The sequence below is a fragment of the Vulpes vulpes genome, chromosome 4, assembly GCF_048418805.1.
Source record: "Vulpes vulpes isolate BD-2025 chromosome 4, VulVul3, whole genome shotgun sequence".
Lineage (NCBI taxonomy): Eukaryota > Metazoa > Chordata > Mammalia > Carnivora > Canidae > Vulpes > Vulpes vulpes.
The window spans coordinates 41,699,517-41,715,420 of record NC_132783.1 but is presented as its reverse complement, the minus strand read 5'-3'; the positions used below and the strand labels follow the sequence as shown (position 1 = coordinate 41,715,420).

Genomic DNA, 15,904 nt, shown 5'->3' with positions numbered 1-15,904 from the left:
CAACAGGCCCCTCCCCCAGAAGACCAGCTAGACAGATAAGTTCCAAGGGAAGTCAAGGAACTTAAAGTATACAGAATCAGAAGATACATCCCCGTGGTTTTTTTTTTGTTTTGTTTTGTTTTGTTTTTTGTTTTTTGATTTCTGTTTGCTTCCCCCACCCTTTTTTCCTTTCTTTCTTTTTCTTTCTCTTTTTCTTCTCTTTTTTCTTTTTTTCTTCCTTTTTTTCTTTTTTCTTTTTCTCTTTCTTTCCTTCCTTCTCTCCTCTCTTTTTCTCCTTTTCCCAATACAACTTGTTTTTGACCACTCTGCACTGAGCAAAATGACTAGAAGGAAAACCTCACCTCAAAAGAAAGAATCAGAAACAGTCCTCTCTCCCACAGAGTTACAAAATCTGGATTACAATTCAATGTCAGAAAGCCAATTCAGAAGCACTATTATACAGCTACTGGTGGCTCTAGAAAAAAGCATAAAGGACTCAAGAGACTTCATGACTGCAGAATTTAGAGCTAATCAGGCAGAAATTAAAAATCAACTGAATGAGATGCAATCCAAACTAGAAGTCCTAACGACGAGGGTTAACGAGGTGGAAGAATGAGTGAGTGACATAGAAGACAAGTTGATGGCAAAGAGGGAAACTGAGGAAAAAAGAGACAAACAATTAAAAGACCATGAAGATAGATTAAGGGAAATAAACGACAGCCTGAGGAAGAAAAACCTACGTTTAATTGGGGTTCCCGAGGGCGCCAAAAGGGACGGAGGGCCAGAATATGCATTTGAACAAACCATAGCTGAAAACTTTCCTAATCTGGGAAGGGAAACAGGCATTCAGATCCAGGAAATAGAGAGATCCCCCCCTAATATCAATAAAAACCGTTCAACACCTCGACATTTAATAGTGAAGCTTGCAAATTCCAAAGATAAAGAGAAGATCCTTAAAGCAGCAAGAGAAAAAAAGTCCCTGACTTTTATGGGGAGGAATATTAGGGTAACAGCAGACCTCTCCACAGAGACCTGGCAGGCCAGAAAGGGCTGGCAGGATATATTCAGGGTCCTAAATGAGAAGAACATGCAACCAAGAATACTTTATCCAGCAAGGTTCTCATTCAAAATAGAAGGAGAGATAAAGAGCTTCCAAGACAGGCAGGAACTGAAAGAATATGTGACCTCCAAACCAGCTCTGCAAGAAATTTTAAGGGGGAACTCTTAAAATTCCCCTTTAAGAAGAAGTTCAGTGGAACAATCCACAAAAACAAGGACTGAATAGATATCATGGTGACACTAAACTCATATCTGTCAATAGTAACTCTGAAGGTGAACGGGCTTAATGACCCCATCAAAAGGCACAGGGGTTCAGACTGGATAAAAAAGCAGGACCCATCTATTTGCTGTCTGCAAGAGACTCATTTTAGACAGAAGGACACCTACAGCCTGAAAATAAAAGGTTGGAGAACCATTTACCATTCAAATGGTCCTCAAAAGAAAGCAGGGGTAGCCATCCTTATATCAGATAAACTAAAATTTACCCCGAAGACTGTAGTGAGAGATGAAGAGGGACACTATATCATACTTAAAGGATCTATCCAACAAGAGGACTTAACAATCCTCAACATATATGCCCTGAATGTGGGAGCTCCCAAATATTTAAATCAATTAATAACCAAAGTGAAGAAATACTTAGATAATAATACACTTATACTTGGTGACTTCAGTCTAGCTCTTTCTATACTAGATAGGTCTTCTAAGCACAGCATATCCAAAGAAACGAGAGCTTTAAATGATACACTGGACCAGATGGATTTCACAGATATCTAGAGAACTTTACATCCAAACTCAACTGAATACACAATCTTCTCAAGTGCACATGGAACTTTCTCCAGAATAGACCACATACTGGGTCACAAATTGGGTCTGAACCGATACCAAAAGATTGGGATCGTCCCCTGCATATTCTCAGACCATAATGCCTTGAAATTAGAACTAAATCACAACAAGAAGTTTAGAAGGACCTCAAACACGTGGAGGTTAAGGACCATCCTGCTAAAAGATGAAAGGGTCAACCAGGAAATTAAGGAAGAATTAAAAAGATTCATGGAAACTAATGAGAATGAAGATACAACCGTTCAAAATCTTTGGGATGCAGCAAAAGCAGTCCTAAGGGGGAAATACATCGCAATACAAGCATCCATTCAAAAACTGGAAAGAACTCAAATACAAAAGCTAACCTTACACATAAAGGAGCTAGAGAAAAAAGAGCAAATAGATCCTACACCCAGGAGAAGAAGAGAGTTAATTAAGATTCGAGTAGAACTCAACGAAATCGAGACCAGAAGAACTGTGGAACAGATCAACAGAACCAGGAGTTGGTTCTTTGAAAGAATTATTAAGATAGATAAACTATTAGCCAGCCTTATTAAAAAGAAGAGAGAGAAGACTCAAATTAATAAAATCATGAATGAGAAAGGAGAGATCACTACCAACACCAAGGAAATACAAACGATTTTAAAAACATATTATAAACAGCTATATGCCAATAAATTAGGCAATCTAGAAGAAATGGACGCATTCCTGGAAAGCCACAAACTACCAAAACTGGAACAGGAAGAAATAGAAAACCTGAACAGGCCAATAACCAGGGAGGAAATTGAAGCAGTCATCAAAAACCTCCCAAGACACAAGAGTCCAGGGCCAGATGGCTTCCCAGGGGAATTCTATCAAACGTTTAAAGAAGAAATCATACCTATTCTACTAAAGCTGTTTGGAAAGATAGAAAGAGATGGAGTACTTCCAAATTCATTCTATGAGGCCAGCATCACCTTAATTCCGAAACCAGGCAAAGACCCCACCAAAAAGGAGAATTACAGACCAACATCCCTGATGAACATGGATGCAAAAATTCTCAACAAGATACTAGCCAATAGGATCCAACAACACATTAAGAAAATTATTCACCATGACCAAGTAGGATTTATCCCCGGGACGCAAGGCTGGTTCAACACTTGTAAAACAATCAATGTGATTCATCATATCAGCAAGAGAAAAACCAAGAACCATATGATCCTCTCATTAGATGCAGAGAAAGCATTTGACAAAATACAACATCTATTCCTGATCTAAAACTCTTCAGAGTATAGGGATAGAGGGAACATTCCTTGACATCTTTTTTGATTTTTTTTTTATGATAGTCACACACACACACAGAGAGAGAGAGAGGCAGAAACACAGGGAGACGGAGAAGCAGGCTCCTTGCACTGGGAGCCCGACGTGGGATTCACTCCTGGGTCTCCAGGACGGCAACCCTGGGCCAAAGGCAGGCGCCAAACCGCTGCACCACCTAGGGATCCCCATTCCTCGACATCTTAAAAGCCATCTACGAGAAGCCCACAGCAAATATCATTCTCAATGGGGAAGCACTGGGAGCCTTTCCCCTAAGATCAGGAACAAGACAGGGATGTCCACTCTCACCACTGCTATTCAACATAGTACTGGAAGTCCTCGCCTCAGCAATCAGACAACAAAAAGACATTAAAGGCATTCAAATTGGCAAAGAAGAAGTCAAACTTTCCCTCTTTGCCGATGACATGATACTTAACATAGAAAACCCAAAAGCCTCCACCCCAAGATTGCTAGAACTCATACAGCAATTTGGTAGCATGGCAGGATACAAAATCAATGCCCAGAAATCAATGGAATTTCTATACACTAACAATGAGACTGAAGAAAGAGAAATTAAGGAGTCAATCCCATTTACGATTGCACCGAAAAGCATAAGATACCTAGGAATAAACCTAACCAAAGAGGTAAAAGATCTATACCCTAAAAACTATAGAACACTTCTGAAAGAAATCGAAGAAGACACAAAGAGATGGAAAAATATCCCATGCTTATGGATTGGAAGAACTAATATTGTGAAAATGTCAATGTTACCCAGGGCAATTTACACGTTTAATGCAATCCCTATCAAAATACCATGGACTTTCTTCAGAGAGTTAGAACAAATTATTTTAAGATTTGTGTGGAATCAGAAAAGACCCCAAATAGCCAGGGGAATTTTAAAAAAGAAAACCATATCTGGGGGCATCACAATGCCAGATTTCAGGTTGTACTACAAAGCTGTGGTCATCAAGACAGTGTGGTACTGGCACAAAAACAGACACATAGATCAATGGAACGGAATAAAGAACCCAGAAGTGGACCCTGAACTTTATGGTCAACTAATATTCGATAAAGGAGGAAAGTCTATCCACTGGAAGAAAGACAGTCTCTTCAATAAATGGTGCTGGGGAAATTGGACATCCACATGTAGAAGAATGAAACTGGACTACTCTCTTGCACCAGACACAAAGATAAACTCAAAATGGATGAAAGATCTAAATATGAGACAAGATTCCATCAAAATCCTAGAGGAGAACACAGGCAACACCCTTTTTGAACTTGGCCACAGTAACTTCTTGCAAGATACATCCACGAAGGCAAAAGAAACAAAAGCAAAAATGAACTATTGGGACTTCATCAAGATAAGAAGCTTTTGCACAGCAAAGGATACAGTCAACAAAACTAAAAGACAACCTACAGAATGGGAGAAGATATTTGCAAATGACGTATCAGATAAAGGGCTAGTTTCCAAGATCTATAAAGAACTTATTAAACTCAACACCAAAGAAACAAACAATCCAATCGTGAAATGGGCAAAAGACATGAAGAGAAATCTCACAGAGGAAGACATGGACATGGCCAACACGCACATGAGGAAATGCTCTGCATCACTTGCCATCAGGGAAATACAAATCAAAACCACAATGAGATACCACCTCACACCAGTGAGAATGGGGAGAATTAACAAGGCAGGAAACCACAAATGTGGTAGAGGATGCGGAGAAAAGGGAACCCTCTTACACTGTTGGTGGGAATGTGAACTGGTGCAGCCACTCTGGAAAACTGTGTGGAGGTTCCTCAAAGAGTTAAAAATAGACCTGCCCTACGACCCAGCAATTGCACTGCTGTGGATTTACCCCAAAGATTCAGATGCAACGAAACACCGGGACACCTGCATCCCAATATTCATAGCAGCAATGTCCACAATAGCCAAACTGTGGAAGGAGCCTCGGGGTCCATCGAAAGATGAATGGATAAAGAAGATGCGGTTTAGGTATACAATGGAATATTCCTCAGCCATTAGAAACGACAAATACCCACCATTTGCTTCAACGTGGATGGAACTGGAGGGTATTATGCTGAGTGAAGTAAGTCAATCAGAGAAGGACAAACATTGTATGCTCTCATTCACTTGGGGAATATAAATAATAGTGAAAGGGAATATAAGGGAAGGGAGAAGAAATGTGTGGGAAACATCAGAAAGGGAGACAGAACATGAAGACTCCTAACTCTGGGAAACGAACTAGGGGTGGTGGAAGGGGAGGAGGGCGGGGGGTGGGGGTGAATGGGTGATGGGCGCTGAGGGGGGCACTTGACGGGATGAGCACTGGGTGTTATTCTGTATGTTGGTAAATTGAACACCAATAAAAAACAAATTTATTATTAAAAAAAAAAAAAGAAAGAAAACTCAAGTGTATACCAGTCATGGTTCCATGTCACCAGTAATATAGTCTAGTCCTCCTCCTATGAGCAGGAACATGCCACAGGAATAGAAAAAAGGGCAGAATTGTTTTTTCTGATATTGCTCCCTTCTGGATGGGAAAGGCAAAGGGTCTGCTCCTTTCTAAAAATGTGAGCAGCTGGGCAGCAGCCATGTTTTCTGCTCTAAGATCTGAGTTGCAGAGGAAGCCGCTGCTGAAGAAAATAGTGAAGCAAAGGATGCAAGATGAAGAGCAGCACTGCTGCTTTAGGTTCCTGGTGACTTGTAATTTCTTTTGGAGGCCAGCAGATAAAGTACTTAATTCAGTGTGAACAATGGTATTCTATGAGTGTTGGCAATTATTTATTTATTAATGCCAGCATGCTGTTTCAAAGATTTTGTTTTTGAATTTCTTTAGTCAACCCACTACTATTAAATATTAAGGTTGCTTCCAATTCTCTACTCTAACAAGATAGATGATGATGATGATGATGATGATGATGATAGATAGATAGATAATAGATACATAGATGATAGAGTGAATCAGTTAAAAAATTATTCTGATACTCGTTAAAAATAGTAAAGAATTTGTTCACTCTATTATAATAGAGTATTATATTATGCTATTATAATAAAAGAATTGCAATAAGAAGAAAAGATTAGGCTCAATTCCAAATACAGCAAGGACAAATGGGAATGTAGAGCCAAGAAGCAGAATGAGGAGGTCAGTGGATGGGAAATCAGCAAGAGGAGCCATCAGAGATGGGGGGGGATTCTTGCTAAATTGACTTCACATGAATCTTGCTAATGCAACCAAGGACTTAGACTTTGAAGGTAGGGATAAGGAACTTGATCAGTTATCAAGGGTGGGGGAATTCTTGCTAAAGTAATCTAATGCAGGCCCAGTTAGGACAAGACAGACAAGGAAGGCCAAGGTTAAGGTCTTAGTTGAAAAGAATGCTCAGAGGAACCTTACTAAAGTTTGATCGAAGAGAGAGTCTTTATCAAAAGACAGAGAGACAATTACTTGATTAAAACAAATTCCCGGGGCAACTGGGTGGCCCAGTGGTTGAGCATCTGCCTTTGGCTCAGGTTGTGATCCCTGGGGTCCTGGGATCAAGTCCCACATCAGGTTCCTCTGCCTATGTCTCTGCCTCTCTCTGTGTGTCTCTCATGAATAAATAAATAAAATCTTTTTTAAAATTCCCAATAATGGATTCCAGGGGACATGCGTGAAATTTTTTATGGTTCTTGTTACAAAGTATCAATGGCTCTTTGAAAAAAATGAAACGGCTTACAATACAAATGCATTAGTGTAAAAGTTTCTCCAGTTTTTTAACAGCATTTCCTTTTGACTAATTCTTAATATATGTAAATATCTAAAATTCTTTAGTCATCCTGAAAAAGAAAAATAGCTAAGCACAATTTTGTTTTATTAACAAAATTGAATGTTTCCCTCACTAAACTGGCAGGGCTTTTGAAGCTTTTTTTGGAATTGTGGCCAACAAGCATATAACAGAAGTCACACATTCTTATAAGTGTACACTGGAAATTATTTCAGATGAGATGGTTTCTAATTTCTAACCACTTGTTCCACTAAAACCTAGACCACTGCCACACACAGGAGGATTAGCTTCCTAGTATTCATATTCTGCATGACTTTTTTCTTTCTGACTCAGTCAAGAACAAGGTAACATCTTGGCCAGAATTCATTGTTCACGGGAGTTTTCTCCCCAATCACTGAACCATTCACTAGGTATTTACCCAGTCATTCTCTTCATTCAGCATCCTTCCCACATGCCTAATATGTAGTCAACTTGAAGCAACACAGAAGATGCAGGTTTAATAAGAAAACTCTTAGTATCCTTGTCAGATTTAAGATCTTTAGAGCTCCGAGACAACATGCAAACAGTTGGAAACAGTTAGGACATGGACTCTACCCTCCACAGACAAACCTCACATATCACTAGAAGGTTCCACATGAAACTTTTGTGTATGGAAGAACAAAAGATCTTGTTTTTTTACTGAGATACTTCTGCATTATCTTCCTAAAACCGAGACCAGCCTGTCTGGGACAAAAGACAAGTAGTTCATGCCATCTTGTGCATTGACAATGACTAATAATGTTAGCCAGCAATCACTGAGCCCTGTCAATGTACCAATCTCTGTTTTTTACACTTTTCATGTGTTTAAATTCAATGAGTTTAATTCAATTCAAAATTAATTCAAAGTGAGGATCACCAGTGTCCCATTGTACAGATGAGAAAACTGATGAACTAAGAGGTTAAGAATTTTGCCCAGGGTCATATAACAAGAGGCAGAACTAAGACTCAAACCTAGGCCTCTCTGGTTCCTGCCACCAAGCTCTTGGATGTCTATCTCAAGGATAAGAGATAAATAATAATGCCAAATTTCCTCAATTACACATTAGGGATATGTGTCTCTTAACTGATCAAACCTTTAAAAACACATTCATGTATTTATCCCAATTGGTCTAGTTACTTCTATTAGTGTAGAATAATCCAATACCTGAAACTTTTTATTTAGACTAAACTCTCAAGACTTAAATTATTCAAGCTTCAATAGTATTTTGTCATTTGTTTTAAAAGTTGGTCGTACATTTTGTAATTCTTAAATGTTATACATGGTCAGGTTTGTTCTCCTAGACTGAAGCACCCTCATTTGCTAAGATGCCCATACACAGCAATTCCATCATCCTTTTTCCAGGTAGTTCTTGGACTTTCTACAACATCTTTCTATATTTTTTTTTAAATGTGTTGACTTGAGCCACAAAGAATATTACAGATTTATACATAACAGGGGCTTTGCTGAAATGCAGGAAAGCTTTATTTTGCTTTGACTATGCTGCAGATGATGAATCTTCTTGGCCTTTTTGGCAATGGAGATTTAAATAGGTTCTTCTTGGAAATCTCTGCCTCTGGGGTCATAATGAAATGTCTAGAAATGTGCTGTAATGGAAAGAACCCTAGCCTATAGGTGGGCAACTCACACTCAATTCCCTGCTTTAGCAATCTATAGATGTGTGATTCTAACGAAACTCACACTCAACTTGCTCACTCACAAAATGGGAAAATTGATGAACAACTTTATCATGGTAGTTGAGAACACAGACATTGGAGTCAAACTGTCTGGTTCAAAATCAATCAGTAGAAATTGATTCTCTACGAACATTGCTTGGGCAACTTATTTCACCCTTTTGTGCTTTAATTTCCTTATATGTGAATGAAAATTATAACAGTAATACCTATTTTCAAGAATCAAACAATTGTTACAAGCAACAGATGAGTTAATACACGTAAAGAGTCTAGAACATTGTCTGGAACAATTGAGTTAATTATTGCTGCATCATAAGGGTATTGCCAGGATTAAGTGAGAAAACATGAGTGGGTGGTGCCTGAACTGTTAGCAAGCACCTAGACACTATTTCATTCATGTGCTCACCTACATTGAGCACTTGCAAGACAATCCTTTTCTTCTGCTAGGAATTTTCTTGCCACACCTTTTTTCTATTAAAAATCTTCCATTTTGTACAACTCCTTCCAGAACTTCCCCTCTACCTCCTAGAGGGGATGCTGCCCAATTCACATATTATTTAATAAAGCCAATTAGACTTCAAATTTACTCGACTGAATTTTGTTTTTTTCAGGGAGCTCGATCCGGAATTAGATCCTGGGTCTCCAGGACCATGCCCTGAGCCAAAGGCAGATGCTCAACCACTGAGCCACCCAGGCATCTCTAAATTTTGTTTTTGTTTTTGTTTTTTTTAATTTTTTTTTATTTATTTATGATAGTCACAGAGAGAGAGAGAGAGAGAGAGAGAGGGAGAGAGGCAGAGACATAGGCAGAGGGAGAAGCAGGCTCCATGCACCGGGAGCCTGATGTGGGATTCGATCCTGGGTCTCCAGGATCACGCCCTGGGCCAAAGGCAGGCGCCAAACCACTGCGCCACCCAGGGATCCCTAAATTTTGTTTTTTAACACCATTAAATCACAGCTCAAACCTACCACTGTTAACTTAAAATTTTTTTTTTTTTCTGAGAAGACCCACGATGTCCCACCAGGCTTGGATCTGTCTGACTCTAAAGTCCCAGGCTCTTTCCAGGATCCTTAACCACCTACTAGTACACGGATCATTTCTACAAAGAATGATTAAGTACCAGGACGAGACCTGCACATGTGTTAGCAGTTCATTTTTCCTAAATATGTTTTCTTTCTCTTGCCACAGGTTTCCAGACTTGCATACAGACCTCTTCTCAGGAAAAAGATGGCCTGGCCCCAGGCAAACTGCATCTGGCACTGGTACAGCCTACTTTGTCTACTGGAGCTGACTTTAAATGTATATACTTAAGAGAAGCATCTCATTACATTGAAAAGTAAAAGAACAACTACTGTAAGTGCTTTACTATACTAAAAATCTTAGTAACTTTAGGCAGGTTAAAATCAGATGAAGTTGGGCACCTGGGTGGCTCAGTGGTTGAGCATCTGCCTTCCAGGGTGTGATCCTGGAGTCTGGGGTTGAGTCCCGCATCCAGCTTCCCGCAGGGAGCCTGCTTTTCCCTCTGCCTATGTCTCTGCCTTTCTTTTTGTGTCTCTCATGAACAAATAAGTAAAATCTTAAAAAAAAAAATCAGCCAAAGTTGCCTTTCTAATAAAAACTAAGTTGTTGAGTTAATTAAGTGAAAAGCAAGTAAGTTACAAATTGGTGGCCCAACCCCCTCCATAAATTTACCCATAGCCAATCTCAGCCAGGGAAGAAAGCCTAAAGAAAAAGGAAAAGACCTAAATGACTTGTGATAATTACTTTCTCCTTCAAGAGCTGTTAAAATAATTTGAAGCAGGAAGTCTTCCCTTAAATTTGTGCCAGGTCTATACCATACTAAACAAACATTCTTTTATGGAAGAAAACTACATAAGCAGCAATATCTTCATAGCCACCCACTGGTCCAATCATTTAAAAATTTTAATCAGATGGTCCTAGAAGGGAGTTTCCCTTATAGAAAGCCCCCTGACTCACAGCTCAGCAGTAGGAATTCACAGTTTCTAAGGTTGACCACCCTTAGAAAAGAAACAAAGATGTGAAAACTTATTTTGCATACACTCAATTAGAAAGTAGTGCAAAGTCTAGTCATAAAAGAATTTTATTTAGGAAAACAGCAAGCTATGGAAGAATGAATTCTATAGCCACACAGAAATGATAATGGCAGCAAAGATGCTTCAAAGCAGTACTTCTCAGACTCTAACAGGTACAGGAATTGCTTGGGGCATCTTGTTAAAATGCAGCTTCTGATTCTGTAGGTCTGGGGTGGAGTCTGACATTCAGCCTTTCTCATAAGTTCCTGAGTGATACCAGTAGCAGTACTGCTGACCCCCAAAACACACTGTGACCAGTAACAATTGAAGAGTATGACCCTGCTTATGGCAATGGCAATATCCACTGATAAGTTTAAAGAGAATTTTATAAATTAATGTAAAGAATTCAGGCACCTTGGGCCACCTGGGTGGCTCAGTGCTTGAGTGTCTGCCTTTGGCTCAAGGCATGATCCCGTGGTGGTCCTAGGATCAAGTCCCGAATCAGGCTCCCCAACAAGGAGCCTGCTTCTCCCTCTGCCTATGTCTCTGCCTCTCTCTCTCTCTCTCTCTCTCTCTGTGTGTGTGTGTCTCTCATGAATGAATAAATAAAATCTTTAAAAAAATAAAGAATTCAGGAACCTTTACAAATGAAGAGGCTGGGAATTATTCATTTCATTAGCATTACAGAGCTTAGTATGTGCTAGGCTTTGTGGTGGTTATTAGGCATTCAACAATAACTAAACCAAAAAGTGCCTTAGAAACAACATATTAAAAAAAAAAAAAAAGAAACAACATATTTCAACAGATTGAATGTAAAAGTAGATATGAAAATTCAGGCATGTTCATTAAGCCAGGCATTAAAGAGACATGCAAAAATGTAAAATAATGTCATTCAATGCATTGAATGTTGTTTTGGAGAAATTAGTTTGGAAAATATAGTTATTTTACATACATATTTCTTTATGTTACTGTTTAATAGGTTCATTTTTTAAAAAATAAATTTTTTTAAGGTTTAGGTGCCTTTGATAAAGCTACTTTTGACTGTTCCCCAAAAAGAACAAAAGGAACATGGACTGAAAGACTTTTCATCAGTCAATAAATAAATGAGCTTTCTTAATTCACAGGTCAAAATGAATTAATGTGTTCCTTGTGTTAACTTTTTCCAGACATATTTTTAGGAATTCAGCCAGACTGTTTACATGTTGAAAATCACTGTGGCAATTTAATCCAATGAACCAGCGTTGGTTTATTTTGAATTAACTAGTGATAAAATTTTTAAATTTTTCATATGCATGGCATAATTTACTAGCAACTACATTATTGCAAGCATTGCAGTAATCAATTAATCTTATGAATTAATTAATTGATCGTATCAATTAAAATTAAAGCAAATATGCATAGTAACATGGCAAGAAAATTTTCAATTAATTTTGGCTTGGTATGGCCAAGTGCTTCAAATTAAAGTCATGGCTTCTACCTCAAACTTCTATGTATAGCATAAAGAGCATAAATCTTGTACTCATCAAAAATTTCACTTTTTCAGGAGCATCATGTACTATCCCTGATACATATTAAATGGTAAAATAGAGTCGCCAATTAGGTTTTCAAGTTCCATCAGGTTGAACATAGTAGGAGAACAGATGTCCCAATCCAAGATCTTTTTGCTTTCCCATAAGCACCCCAACATGGATGACTCTAAGCAAGCAGAGAATAAATACATGAAGGGCCATGTCTGAGGAGTGTAGTTAGTGGCAAATAGCATGAGAACCAAGTGCGAAGTCTTTGCTTACCAGATTTCATCTCTTCAAAAGGTACCAGGAGATGGCAGCATTCATTTCAGCTTGTGTGATTGTAATTCAACCAGAGGTTCTCAGAGAAAATGGTCTGGTACATTCCATTCACAGGGAGTAAGAGTGTGATAAGGGTAATGTGGCAGCAGTCTGTTTAGATCGAAAAGGCATTGGAACGATATTATAACTTAATTTTGTACTTGAAGTGAAATTAACCTGGGGACATAGGAAAAAATCTTGGCTAGTGAGAAGAAAAAGAAATTACTGCAATTTTCAAAGGATCGAAAGAGAGACACGAGGAGAGCACAGATTTAATTGAGAGACAAGGACCAAAGGGTAGTTCTGCAACTGTCTTCATGAATTGCTTCATACATTATATTGGTGTCAATTTGGCATGATGCCAAGTACACAGTAAGAAAACTCAATAAATGTTCATTCCCTTTTTTTAATCTATCCCCATTATTGCAAAAGATTTGCACTACGGATCATAGTTCCTAGCTACTTCTCAATCCCTAGGAGTTGTGTCTTTGCTTCTCACACTTTCCCCACAGAAAAGTCGTTGAAAAAATATAATAGCCATGGATATCTGCGAAATAGTAGCAGACAAACCTGGCAGAGAGGAAATCAGTAATAAAGTTGTTCTTTCTGAGCAAGGCTTCAGACTAACAATAAGATACAATTTTCTAGTTGCCACAGCTTCATATCGATGTTCAATTTGAAAGGTCTCCCTTCTTATCATGAATCAGTCGCTTAATCTATGCTCTTATACAGAAAGATACTCATCATATGTCTCATCGTTTTAAATCATGAATAATTTGTAAAAAAGAAATCCTTTCCTAACTTAAAAAAGTGGCCTGTATGTATCCCATTGAGATACACTGTTAAGACTTCAAATTGTGGGGGCACCTGATGGCTCAGCAGTTGAGCATCTGGCTTTGGCCCAGGGTATGACCCCGGGATCCTGGGATCGAGTCCCACATCAGGCTCCCTGCAAGAAGCCTGCTTCTCCCTCTGCCTGTGTCTCTGCCTCTCTCTGTGTGTCTCTCATGAATAAATAAATAAAACCTTAAAAAAAAAAAGACTTCAAGTTATGTTGATTAAAAGCCCATCTATTCTTTTCCTACAAAATTCTACTTCATCTTTAATGTATAATATTCTTATTATTGGAAACAGAGTTCAAATCTTTGAAGACTAAAATATATTCTAGGATGATGTCTCCCTAGACATCATCTTGTATCTTGTGAATTTTTTGTCCAGAGTGAACTAAAAATGAACAAGCAATGAATCATGCGCAGTTTGGAATGACTCAAAATTCTAAAGAATAGACATGCTAATTGTTATAGATTATTTCCCAGAAAAAAAATGTGCAAGTTTGTGACCCAAACTGCTTTTTAAAAATCCACCAAATTCTACTTTACTAAGGCTCAAAAGGGAAATTTAGAGCTAGCAGAGAAGCATATAGATAACATTTTTATGAAATAGATGAGAAAATTTAAAGAATTCGATGAAGATTTATATTGTTAAATGTTAAAAATGTTATTTTGAACCATATGATTTCACTGATATGTGAAATTTAAGAAACAGATGAACATCAGGGAAGGGAAAGAAAAATAAAATAAGATAAAAACAGAAAGGAGGAAAACCATAAGAGACCCTTAACTCTGGGAAACAAACAGGATTCCTGGAGGGGGCGGTGGGCTAACTGGGGGATGGGCATTAAAGAGGGCATTTGATGCAATGACCACTGGGTGCCATATACAACTGAAGAATTACTAAATTCTACCTCTGAAACTAATATAGTATATGTTAATTGAATTGAACTTAAATAAAAAATTTTAAAACATGTTATTTCAAAATATTCGTTGCTCTATCTATATCCATGATATATTCACAGATATATCCATATATCCAAATTATATATATATAATTACATATATATTTGTAATACATAATTAAAAATTACATATATTTATATGTAATTTAAAGTATTTGGTTTTGAAGTCTTCCTTCTTTTCAGGAAAAAAGGTTACATTACTAATCATGTGAACGTGAATTGCATACAGCCAGTTATATGTTTTCTTACTTGAAAAGGCCGTTCCATGAGATTTTCTCTGGTTGAGCCTGGCATACACTTAACTATAGCAAGCTTAAAAAGAGACAATACTAACATCTACATACCTGTGTAGTTTAAAAAGAGGAGAAAATGCTTAGAGTGGCACAAGTATTTGTGGAAGAGGAAAAGAGATGAAATGGACTAATGCATTTTTGTGGCAACAAAAGTACAAGGAAACTCTGCTATATCACAGAGAAATTACAGGGGGGAAAATACTTCTTTGTTTTGTGGGCAAGAAGAAAATTAAAGAGAAAATTTTTCAGGACTTTAGGAGGCAGGTTCAATTTCCCCTAATACGCTTCTTTCCAACTTTTCATTAACATACCCATGAATAGGGGATCCCTGGGTGGCTCAGTGGTTTAGCGCCTGCCTTCAGCCCAGGGCCTGATCCTGGAGTCCCGGGATGAAGTCCCAGGATTGAGTCCCAGGATTGAGTTTCGCATCAGGTTCCCTGCATGGAGCCTACTTCTCCCTCTGCCTGTGTCTCTGCCTCTCTCTCTCTCTCTCTCTCTCTCATGAATAAATAAATAAAAGCTTTTAAAAACAAAAACAAAAAAAAAACCATGAATATAGTTGGTTTTTTATTTTGTTTTGTTTTAAGATTTTTTTATTTATTCATAAGAGACACACAAAGAGAGGCGGAGACACAGGCAGAGGGAGAAGCAGGCTCCCTATGGGGAGCCTGATGAGGGACTCATCCTGTAACACAGGACACCAGGGTCACAACCTGAGCCAAAGGCAGTCGCTCAACCTCTGAGCCACCTGGGTGCCCCAGTTAGTTTTGTTTTTAAACTTGAAATAGTTCAGTAAACTTAGAAGACCTTAAGCCAAATTTGGGGTAAATTTTTCACTAAAATAGTGTGAAGGGAGGTACCATATAGCAAATGCTTCCGCTGTCAAACCAAAAACAGTCTGGAAGGAGATGGGAACATAACTTCAACTCACCTTACATTTCATACTTCAACTATCTTTAAGATGTAGTAGCAGAACATATGCACATTCTCCAAATCCATGGACATAAAGTTGTCTAATGTCTCCACCACAGCCTAGACCACAAGTGAAGGAGTGGGACCTAAAGTGGAGTATAAAAATACATATATTCACAATAAAGTGTATTTGCACATTTCAATGTATAATTTCAGTAAAAGGGAATTTGCATTTTTGAATTATCAATGTGCCTTTCTCTTTACTTTTGGAGACACGGGACTTCCACCTTAGTCTTCCCTAAGTAACTATTTTCCTGGGTTAGAAGAAATACAAACAGAAGAACCAGGGTAATATCAACTGTTTCATCCAAACAGAATTTTGTAGCAAGATGATAAATACCCTTGCAAGTCAG

At 38.2% G+C, this 15,904-nt stretch overlaps 1 long non-coding RNA gene across 1 annotated transcript in view; it reads right to left on the bottom strand.

Annotated features, from left to right (window-relative positions):
* Window positions 1-15,904, bottom strand: part of LOC112908363 (uncharacterized) — a 102,477-nt gene that overhangs the window by 55,765 nt on the left and 30,808 nt on the right. The window contains exons 4-5 of the long non-coding RNA XR_012001041.1: window positions 15,511-15,637; window positions 12,453-12,602 (exon numbers count right to left, since the gene is read on the bottom strand). This is a non-coding gene — a long non-coding RNA (uncharacterized lncRNA). The remainder of the gene's footprint in view (window positions 1-12,452; window positions 12,603-15,510; window positions 15,638-15,904) is intronic.